The sequence below is a fragment of the Artibeus jamaicensis genome, unplaced genomic scaffold (genome assembly GCF_021234435.1).
Source record: "Artibeus jamaicensis isolate MK-2021 breed Jamaican fruit bat unplaced genomic scaffold, CSHL_Jam_final scaffold_625, whole genome shotgun sequence".
Taxonomy (NCBI): domain Eukaryota; kingdom Metazoa; phylum Chordata; class Mammalia; order Chiroptera; family Phyllostomidae; genus Artibeus; species Artibeus jamaicensis.
The window spans coordinates 4909443-4917131 of record NW_026522051.1 but is presented as its reverse complement, the minus strand read 5'-3'; positions in this window follow the sequence as shown (position 1 = coordinate 4917131).

The window sequence follows — 7689 nt, the reverse complement described above, 5'->3', positions numbered from 1 at the left end:
GGGCGGCGTTTAATGAAATTCAGCACCACAGCGACCGACAGCAGTTAGAGCAGTTTGTTTCTGGGGGGAGGGGGGCCGTCTTGGCATGCTGGGGGGCTGTGTTCCGGGGGGGGGGGCAGCGTGTCACGTCGCGGCCTAGTCTGCGGGCAGCAGAGGTCAGACTCCAGCAAGTACCTGTGACTCTGGGAAAATAGGGACGTCCCTTCGGGTGAGCCCTTCCCAGGCAGCGACAGTTCACTGCACCTGTTTGTTCTTGGGTGACCTTTGGCTGGAGTCACGGAGCGAAGTGTCCAGAGTGGCCCTGCTTGGTCTGTGTGCAGGGCTCACTTCAGCTTCCCCGACACCACACCGGGTGGAGAGCCAGCGCCCTGGCCGTCCGACGCTCCTGGATCTTGCCCCCTTTCCAGCATTAGGCTTCTTCTGGTCCCGTGGCTTGCTCTCCGCTGTGACCTGTGTGTTTCCTGGGAAACCTGGCTGCACACACAGCAGCCCGGGGGGGCCGGGGGGCTGGGCTGCCTCCTGTCAGTCACAGGGGAACATGGGGTGTCCAGTTCCTGAGGGCCCTGGGAGGTGACAGATTTGGCCTGGTTTCGATTAGGGTCGGCTCCTCTCTGCCTGAAGCTGGGGTGCGTTGTGTCTGTCCCCTGCAGTTTGTCTGTGTGGTGGTTCGAGTTGCACAAGGACCAGGGATTCACACAGTGGTGGGCAGTTGACCATCGCTAGGGATATTTACAAAGAAGGCAAAACAGTTTTACCTGTTTCTGCTGTTAGGAAATGTTCAGGGAACTTTATTTGGTAGGTGGTCATCGGGGGGAGGTGGCCGTGAAGTGAGGGGAGCAGTTCACCTGACCTTTGTTCTCCTGATGAGAAGTGTCCACTCCTTTCCCTGCAGCGTGGTACTGCGCTGGTGCTTATCCTGCTATCAGGAGGATTCATGCTTTACGTTCGCCCTACGCGTGCTTTTCCGAACTGTGTCTGCGGCCCCGTAAATGCTGGGATTCGTGGGAAGCTTACCAAGTGACTGCCTGCGTGGCGCGTCCCACGGCGCAGAGCCGCTGCCCGGGCTCTGAGGAAACCGCGGCCGTTCCCCAGCCCCGCGCGTCCTGACCAGGTGTAGTGTCTGCACGTGAAGGCAACGGGAGGCAGCGGACGTACTTGCCTTAAAGACCTTTCATCTTTTTGCAGATGAGAGCTTAATGTTGTGTGGTAAAAAGAAGCTATGTTTTGGGTAAAAGGAAAAACCAAGACTGGAACTGTTCATTCTGCTGCCTCTTTCTGGGAAGCCTGCGCCTTCCTCAGAGCCATTCGTTGCTGAAAACTCTGGGCCCAGCAGAGCCCCGGGTGGGGGTGGAGGGTCACTTCTGGGCACTGGTGACGCCTAGACGGTGCCGCCAGGTCTTGCAGCGGGCGGGGCTTCTCCAGCAGGGCCTCTCCGTTCTCCTCTGTTCCTCTGAGAGAGGTTAAGGAATCTCGCATTCCCACCGGTGCTCCCAGCTGCACCGGCCTGGGGGCAGGTTTTCCTGGAGCCTGTCCAGTACTCCTGGTTGCTCCAGACCCGGCTGCGTGCTCCGTGGGCAGAGGGGGCCAGGGAAGGCTCAGCCACTGCAACTGTGTCCCCTCCTGGGTTGACCCCCTGCCCTAAGGGAGCCCCTCCCTGGATGGCCCCTTCCACCAGTGCCCAGAACTGCTCGCACAGCACACGGCGGTGGCGCTGTCTGTGGCTGCGCTCGCCTTCCTGGTCCGGGCGTGGACTGTTTCACAGCACAGCGGAGCTGTCATGTGCCCCTGCCAAGGTGTTTCCTCGAAGCCCTAAGTCTGATTTCTAGTCAGGTCTTCAACGTGTTTTTTCTTGCTGAGTAGCAGCGAGCCTTTTCTTTGCACTTTCCCGAGCACCTAAGGAGCCCCGAGCGCGTGCTGCGCTTGGTTTCTGCGGAGACGCCTGTCCCCTCCGTTGCCCCGTCACTCGTGCTGTGGACCAGCTCCCAGTAGGACTCACTGTTGATGCGCTTCCCGGTGTGTGTGCGTGTGATACGGCGGCACAATAAAGCTCACACCTGAAGGAGTGGCTCTTGTTTCTCCTCTTTCCATGTTTCGTGTCAGTGTTGCATGGACCTTGAAAAGCTACGTGCGCACGTTGTTCTCGCGACTTCCTCACAGTGAAGACACCAGGTTCTTAGCGTCCTCGCTGCAGAGCGCAGGTGCGGGGCCCCCACCCTGGGTGGCTCTGCTCGCACAGCGGCCTCAGGGAGAAGCCGGCTGCCTCCTGGGACCTGTGGCGGGCAGGGCACCGAGGACACACGGTGTCGTCTGAGCCTCAGCCCTCACGTGCACATCAGCGCGCAGCCTGGGCGCCTGCGTGGCCGCAGCGGGGGAGGAGCAAGTGCCGGGGGAGGAGCAAGCGGTGGGGGAGGAGCACGCGGCGGAGGACCCTGCTCCTGCTGGAAAACGCGCACCGGAGCCGAGGAGTGGACTGCAGCAGAGGGCCCTGCTGTGCGGTGCCGGTCCTGACGCTGCTCCGCTGCTCCGGGAGGGGGAGGAGAGCGCAGCCGCGTTTTCGCAGTGACCTTTCCAAGGTGGCGCTCGCGAGGGGGGCTGCGCTTTGGCTGAGGAGGGAGTCCCACAGGCAGGGTACAGATCTGGTCCCCAGAGCTTCCTGTCCTCAGCCATCATTTGTGTTTACGTGGGCGGACCGTGCACCCAACTGTTAAAACAGTTGCTTAAGAGGGTCACGGAGGCAGGACCCAGCGTCTGATGGCAGGTCCTTAGCCCAGCAGGGATGAACCAGCTGGGGGCGGTGTCCGGCAGCCGCCTGCTCACAGAGTTGGGAGGGTCCTGCGGCAGCAGTGCACCGCCACCTGAGCCGGGTCGGCATGCGCCTCCTGTTTGCTTTTCCCTTGCTCCCTCTGCCCGGTGAAAATACGCTAGTGTCCGTCTTTTCTGAGCATTGGAAAGGCGCAGGCACCCGTGGACTTTGGCAGGACTGCCCTCCAACGGACAGTGTCCGTCCTCTGTGGCCCCTTCACGGCCGTGGGGACACAGCTGCCCGCAGCACACGCGCAGCTTTCCTCAGTTGTCCTCGTGTTCTGGTCCCTTGTGTCCCTGCTCAGGACCCAGTCACCGCTGTTGCATTTTTAAAGCATCGGTTGAGAATTGTGGGGTGTCAGTGTTACGCAGAATGCAGCTCGGGAAAGACAAGCTTAGATTGAGTGTCCCAGTGTGTCCCTTCTTGTCATTTACTGAATGCGAGGCTCCATTAGGTGCACTCCTCCCCTTGGGGGAAGCAGCAGCAACTGGGGTGCCTGTGTCGCCCCTGACGTCTCTGAGGTCCCAGAGGACTGACTGCACCCACAAACAGCAACACCTGGGGAAGCCAGCTGTTGCTGGCATGGGCCTTGGACCCCGAATGTGTGTTCACCTGCCACCCGTGGACAGAGCCACGGTGGATGGTTAAAACTCTGTTTCTAATTACAACTTTTTAATAATCCCATGCTCAACACAAATTTGGAAAAGCGATATTTTTCTTCCGCTCTTTTTTTATGTCACTGTGGATTGGGGTGGGGGCGCAGGGGAATGGCATCTGTTTTGAGGCTTAAACTCTAAGACAGTGTTTTGAGGGGATGACTTTAAGAGGAAGAGGAACCCTCTTAATTGGCAACTGCCCTGCTGATCATTAACTTAGAAAATAAGCTAGTCCACAAAGTCCCATGACGCATATCACCTGGCACGTGCCTGGAAGCCGCGCCAGACAAATCCCAGGCTGCCGCGGACTCGGCGCTAAGTCAGGCTGCCTGCGAGGCTGAAGCCAGAGACGAGGCCAGGTCCTGAGCAGATCCGTGGGCTCCCCCGGCTCCACGTTCTGAGGAGGCGGCCTGGCCACCTAAGGGCTGCTGGTCGGTCGTTGGTCTCTCCCAAAAGAGCAGAGGTTCTCACTGCGCTTGAGGTCGGATGCGCAAGTGGAGGTTCCCCTGACAACCCTGTCACTGCCTGTCACTGACGCAGCGAGGTTAATCAGGAGTCTGCAGACCGCAGTCACACACACATCCTGGTTTTGGAGTTGGCGAGAACCCTGCTGCAGCTACACCAAGGGGTCGGTGCTGGTCCTTGGGAAATAACACGTCCGACCCCCAGCAGGACCTTGTCGGTGCTTGTGTAGCTTGTCCCTGGTCCTTTCCCATGAGCCCAGGGACACAGCCCTTCCCCGCCCCTCTCTGTTCGCGGCACACAGGCCCAGCCGGCCCCTCCCCCAAGGGCACCGGGCTCAATGACCTCTGGCTGTTCCACCCGCAGGGCCTTTGGGGGTGTCAGTCCTCTGTCCGGCACCGCCTGCCATCTGCGCCCCTGTCCCCGTCCTTGTCCCGCCCAGATCAGCGGTGCTGGCTGAGCCCTGCGGCCCCTCCAACGGATCCTGAGGCCAAGGCTGAGTGACTGGCAACCCCAAGGCCCAGCCGGGCCTCCTGCCCTGTGGGGAGCTGGAGGGGGAAGGGCAGCTGCCCGAGTCTCGCGTTTCTCCATCTGCACTGTGGTGGCAGGGGCTGGGGCGCAGCGGAGGCCCCTTCGGGTGGTCCGGCGTCCAGCCCTGCCTCAGCCTGGCGCCATCAGTGGCTGTCAGGAGTGTCTCAACCTCTGGCTGCCCCAGTGGGCTCTCTGCCCGCAGTTTGAAATGCCCTCCCGCTCTCCAGTGGCACCCCAGGGCAAGTGCCGTCTCCTGAACTTGCCTGACCCTGAAACCGCCTGGGGTGCTGATAAAAGCAGCTGCCAAGTTCCTCCGTGCCCCCCTCCACCCCCCACTAAAGTGTCTACAGAGAGAAAACCCAGCCGCCTGAGTTTTCAAGGAGCATCCCCTGGCTGCCGCCTTTCCGGGCCGAGGTCTTCCCTCCACGCCTCGGGCCCTCTGCTAGACTTCCCTGACCCTGGAGGGCACTTCTGTGTCCCCTCGTGAGGCCTTGCAGAGTGGCTGCCCTACCGAGGTCACAGCGGAAGGACGCGATAAAGCAGGAACACCACACCGTTTCTGCCCCGGCCACGAGGATGCCAAAGAGGGGACCTCCCCTCCCCCTTCTGAATCCTGTGCTGAACTTCGGAGGAAACGTCAGCAGCAGGTGGGGCTCAGGGAGGTTCCGTCCTCGGTAGGAGGGCCGGAGAGGGCAGGAGGGCGCAGGCCGGTGCCCGGCGGTGACACACTGCCCAACCGCACATGGAAGAGGGCTGCGCCCCGTGATGTCCCCCCATCAATGTGGGGATTCCACAGCTAAGCTCACTGATGCCTGGTCCTGGGCAGGTGAGTGACGGAGGGAAAGTGAGGGCGGGCCAGGCCTCTGTGGCAGCCCTGTGAGGGGCTTGTGTGGGACCATGTGCCCTGGCACCGAGTCATGGGCTCCCAGCTGTGTCGTGGCCACATGCGGACTCAGAGGCCTGTGGCCTCATGACAGCAGGTGATGCCATCGCCCCCGACCCAGGCTGCACCCCCGGGCTCTCGGCCCCCACAGTGGCTTCCACGCACACGTCCGGGTGCCTGTCCACAGCTGGGACACAGCCGTCCCCACTCCTGTCTGAGGAAAGGGGGCGTCAGCTGCAGGGCTGGACCGAGGTCAGTCCTGGTCTCTTGCAGCCGTGGATGGTGCCCCGTGGACAGAGGGGCAGGTCAAGGGGGCAAGTTCTGTTCCTCTTCCTGCCTCTCTTCAGGGCTGAATTTCTCCCAGTGCCTCTGTGGACAGAGCACCAGGGCCGCTTGTCCACTTACAAAAGGCCACGTCACTAGGGTCTGAGACAGTGATGGCCAGACACCACCGTGGGTGTGAGAGTCACAGAGGCGGATGCAGGCGCAGGAGGAGGAAATGACAGGCTGCGTGTGTGGGGCTCCCTCACGTGACTTCCATGACGTTCGCAAGCTGCTCGACTCAGCACTCGTACCAGTCGTCCCATGTACGTCGTGAAATGGTGACTCGGCGTGTGCATCGGGCCTGGTCCTCCCGGTGGCCCGAGTCCCGCTGTGAGTCGTGTGTGTGTTCCTCCACGTCCCTGGCCGTGTGGGTGCCCGACCAGGTTTCAGGCAGAGAACATCGCCAACAGCAGGGTCTCCTGGTGAAGCTACAGCTTTTATTTCTCGAGAGTGTACGAGTGGAAAGCTCATTTCCACTTGCAAGAGTGGGAAGGGCGTCGACTAAGTGCGTGGGCCCAGAGAAGTCGGAGAAGCCTCTTGGCCTTTTCTGCTGTGTTACGGGCTGCCGCTATTGGCTACTTAACTCCCTACGGCTGTCAAGGAACAACCATAAACCGTATTTTCTTTTCTCTTTGCTGTTGTGGACAAAAGCGAGTCCTGCGGCCGTCAAACTTGTACTTCCTGTGAAGTTACTCTGGTAAAGTGAACTGTCAGGCCGAGGGGAAGAGTTTGGCGAGGTTTTCGTTTGGGCTCTAACTGACCTTTTCCCTCCCTCCTCGTTCTGCTCACAGCCTGCGGCCGCGTGGCCAGGCCAGCGAGGGTTGGCACCTGGGGACGGAAGCTCAGCGGGGTGGCTGACGGCCGATTTGCAGACTGACTCACTGTTGGTGGGGGCACGGCCGGTTTCTGGAGCGACCCGGGGTGCGGCTGTGCGCCTGACCCCACGGCCCGTCCCCAGAGGAGCCCGCTCTTCAGGACATCAGTCTCGCTCTGACTGCGTTTCACAGTCGGCCTGCACGAAGCGCTCGGTGTCACAGACACGCCCTGCGGGCACGACTCTGCCCGGACGGGCCGCAGCACCGGGGAGAATCCCGATGTCGTCCAGCCAGGTCCAGCAACCTGAACCGTGGCACTGGTTTTGTTTTTCAGGGGCAAACAGAAATGCACGGGCGTGCACTCTGACTGTGACATCAGACCCCCTGCTGCCCAGGTTCAAAGGTCAGCCCCTCAAATTCCTGAGGGGCTGCAGCACAGCGTGTGGGAGGGTTCTCAGTCAAGGGCAAGTACAGTGACCAAGTACAGTGACCGGCTCCAGGGCCAGTGCAAGAGGGCAGGTGCTGCCCCCTGCTGGGCAGACCAGGTTGTACCGTCCTGTCCAAAGACGTCGCTGTAAGGGAGCAGGCACAGCGTTAAAACATTCTGCATTTTTTAACATCCTACACAGCAGCTCTGCACAGGAAACCAGGGGAAGCCCAAGTGTGTCAGAGTTCTGGGGGGTCCACTGTAGAGTGTAAACCCCACAGTCTTAAAGCTGCCTTCTGTAGCTCTAGATGGATTATGTGTCTGGTCGTGGATAAAGGGGGCAGGGCGGCAGTCTGTGGGCCTTCGGGTAAAGCCAGTGCTCACAGGTCACTTAAGGAGGGTTTCTGGGCGGTGGGAGGGGGCCGATGTGTTCATTCCAGTCAAGAGGACTGACCCCGCCCTGGCTGCTGTGGCTCAGTGCACTGAGTGAACCACAGGGTCACCGGTTTGATTCCCAGTCGGGGCACATGCCCCCCGAGTGGGAGGCACACCAGAGGCAACCACACAGTGATGTTCCTCTCCCTCCCTCCTTCCTTTCCCCTTTCTCTAAAATAAATAAATAAAATCTTTTTTTAAAAAAGGATTTATTCCAGTCCTGGGTGGTCTGTTTATATTTGATCATTTTTATTGTAGCTGCTGGGAATACAGTTTAACTAAATTCATTTTTTTTTTTCTGTCTAGAGAAGATTCCAGAATCTGTTTTAAAAAAACAGTCTTTATGGCCAAGA